Below are 3,585 nucleotides of genomic sequence, written 5' to 3'. Positions count from 1 at the left end.
TCTCTCGACGGATGACCATTATCCATCGGGTTGAGTCATCCGTCGATATACAAATTGTAAATAAAAATCAATTACTTTTCTGGAATATTTTAAAGCTCGACGGATAACATTTTATCCTCATCCGTCGAAGTGTCTAAATCTTAACCGTTAATTCCCTGAACATTATCCATCGAGTATACTTACAGTTTATAAGCATTACACGACGGATAATGGGTGGAATTTTTAAAGTTTATTTTAAAACGGTAATTTTAGGCAGTTTCTATTGGGTAATTTATTTCTCTTTATTATTTTTATCCGTTGAGTTTGAGCAAATTATAAAAGCCTATTTCATTCTAATCATTTTCTTTTATCATTCTCAAATTCAACTGTCTTATTTCATTCTCTCTCAAGCAAAAATCCTCTTTCTCTTCAAGCTTTTCTTCCCTAACAATGGCACCCGTAGTAAAGATCATGTCACAGACTGGGTTCATCTATGAGAAGAACAACTTCACTGCCTTGGTCAATAAGAGGATTCAGCAATCTAAAGACTATCATAAGATGATGGACTTCGTGAAGAACTGCAAGTTAAGTTTTGCTATGCTGGAATCACCCACAATTTATTGTGAAGTTGTTGAGGAGATGTGGACAACAGCAATCTACAACTCTACTGACAAAACCATCACTCTGACCATCAAAGGTAATGTTTTCTGTATCAATAGTGATGTCATAAAAGCATGTTTCAAGATTCCTGATGACAATGTTACTGCACCACACACTGACACTGATATTGTCAATATGCTAAATTTCATTCATTATGCACTTCCTACTGCAAAACTAAGTGAAATTAGAAGACTAGGTCTTAGAAAGGAATGAAGTTACTTGTGTGATATAGTAACTAAGGTCTTTTCTGGAAAAATCAGTAATTTTGATTCTGTGAACATTTCCATGCTTAACATGCTATACATGCTAGTTATAGACAAATATTACAACTTAAGTGATCTGGTTGTGTATGAGTTAGGTTATAAACTAGGTGACTTAGCCAAAAGAGGAAAGAATATTTACTATGCTAGAATTTTTATGCTTTTGGCTAACCATCTTTGTGAAGAGATTGTACTTGAGAACCCAACCAACAAATTAGCGTGTTGGGTTCAAGAGAGAAGAATCATTGCAGATTTGAACAGAGCCAACCATCACAAGGATGTGCCAATGTTCTATTTTCCTGTAATGCTGGCACCTCAGGTAAGTGAGGTAAGTTCATCTACACTCTCAACTATTCCTATCCCTTCTATTTCTTTGACTTCAGGCATAGCTATGGCAACTGTGACAATGACCAAACAGTTGCCTACCAAAGCTGCCAAAACAACTGCAATTCTTAAATCCAAATCAAAGAAAACCCCCTCTGGTATCTCTCAAAAGGTACCAGTTGAAAATTCTACCAAACACAAAGAGGGGAGTGTGAAGGAGGGTAAGATAGGTGAGGGAAGGGGTGAACATCAAAGAAACCCCAAGGATAAGGTTGGAGAGATAAGTGAATCCCAGCCTAGCCACACTGCAGTTTCCCAACAAACTGCAGTGCTTAAAAAGGACAGAAGCTCACTTCTAGCTGTATCCTCCCAAAAGGATGTGGCTATTGAACAAAGCTCTCATCCAAGAGCACAGGCCAAGAGGGTTAGGGACACAAGCCTCCACCAAACTTACACTAGAAAGAAGAAATCTAAAGGGGATGCACAGGACACATACTTAGTGCAAACTGGTGCTAAAGACACAGTCCCTGCACCTTCTCAAATTCAGATTGATGTGGCTCCAATAAATGTGGAGTCACAGCCAAAATCTCTCTTGATAGAAGCCACTGAAACACAATACTCACCAACCAACTCACTGGAAGTGGACATGATAAACACTTCAATTCCTGATTCCCCTTCTTTAACTCTGTTGGGGAAGCCAAAATCAAGTGCAAGTGAGCATCATCTTTTAGATGATTTGTTGGCTCACTTGCCAATTCTTCTGATTCTATTGTGACATCTGTGCCTCAAATAACTTCAATCAACACAGAGTCAACAATAGTTTCTCTTCCCACCTCATTCATTTCTACTCTCTCGATGGATATTGCTCATCCGTCGAGTAGTGATTGTATCCCGACGGATAAGCTTGACAGCAGTTATCCGTCGGATAGCTTTACCACTCACCCGACGGATATCATTTATCCGTCGAGTGTCTCTGCACAACTTCAAACTTCAATAATTTCAAGTGCAGAAGATTTGGTGGTAATACAATCACTCTTAGGACTGAGAGAGGAGAGTGTATTGAGTGAGAGGCTGGGTTGCTCCCATGCAAAAGGAGAGGAAAAGAGTGAATCTCAGCAATCCATTCATTCAGGATTGGCAAAAGTGAGTGAGAGGAGTCCCACCTTAGTAGGTGAAGGTGAGGGTGTGAGGGTGGGGAGCCAGGGTGAGACCCTGATGCAACAAAAGAGAGGACATGAGAGAAAAGCAGGTACTGGAGCAATAAGGATGGAGCCAGCCATTGCTAGTGAGTCAATGATTTTGGATGATGCTGAAAAGGAAAGACAATTTCAGCAACATTACAAAGCTGTAATTGATAACATTTCCTTGGATGCTGACACTTTTACTCACCCTGTTTCAGCCTATCAACTGTTGGCTGCTCAGGGCAATGTGGAGGCAGAGCAGACTTTATACTTAGTGCACACCACAGAATCTCTTCAAAGAGATAAAGCTGCTGTCAACAGGATGCCTCCTCAAGTTGGAGAGCCATCTGAAGAATTTGGAGTAAATTCTGATGATGATGACTCTAGTTCTTTGAATGGAAGCATGAACTTAGGGGGAGCTGAAGGCCAAAGTTCTGCTTTAAGTTTACCTGAATGGGCATGGGCAAAGGACTTTACACCAGGACAATTTGAGGTGTCTTTGGTAAGACAAGTAACAGCCATTCAGCAAGCCCTTCAGGAAGTTTCAGATGCTGGTACCAAGGCTGTTCTTAAAGCTCATCTAGACTCTTTGCACTTAATGAAGATCCAACACTCCAGACAGAATATCAGTGTGGATGAATTGAAAAAGGAGATAGCTGACTTAAAGACATACAACTCTGAGAAACTGGATTCAATAATGCCATATGGTACCATGCATGATTTATTACAAAGGTTGAGAAGAGAATCAGATTCTGAAAAGAAGATAGCCAAGCTGGAGACCAGAGTTCAAGTTATTGAGAATTTAGTGGCCCTACTTCTTCAAAATCAACAGACTCAGAAAAATCTTCTCATGTAACTGGCTAAAGCATAAGGCCTAACTCCTTCACTTGATGATAACAAAAAGGGGGAGAGAGAATCAAGTAAGGGGGAGAAAGGACCAACTAAGGGGGAGAACATTGTAGTTCAAATCAGCAAAGTAATTGTACCTTCAATTACTATCTCCAAGCCACCAGTTGCAGATGGTATAGATCTTATAAATGCAGCAGCAGCAAGTTTGAAAGATGCTGATAAAAAAGAGTTGACTCTGATCAACTGGAAAAAGATTGATGAGGAAATACAGAGAAAGTTTCAATTAGTCAAGGAACCAGATCAGTCAGCAATCCATCACTCTCATGTCAAGC

The sequence above is a fragment of the Apium graveolens genome, unplaced genomic scaffold (genome assembly GCF_009905375.1).
Source record: "Apium graveolens cultivar Ventura unplaced genomic scaffold, ASM990537v1 ctg6571, whole genome shotgun sequence".
Lineage (NCBI taxonomy): Eukaryota > Viridiplantae > Streptophyta > Magnoliopsida > Apiales > Apiaceae > Apium > Apium graveolens.
The sequence above is the reverse complement of the archived record's forward strand: the minus strand, read 5'-3'. Positions refer to the sequence as shown.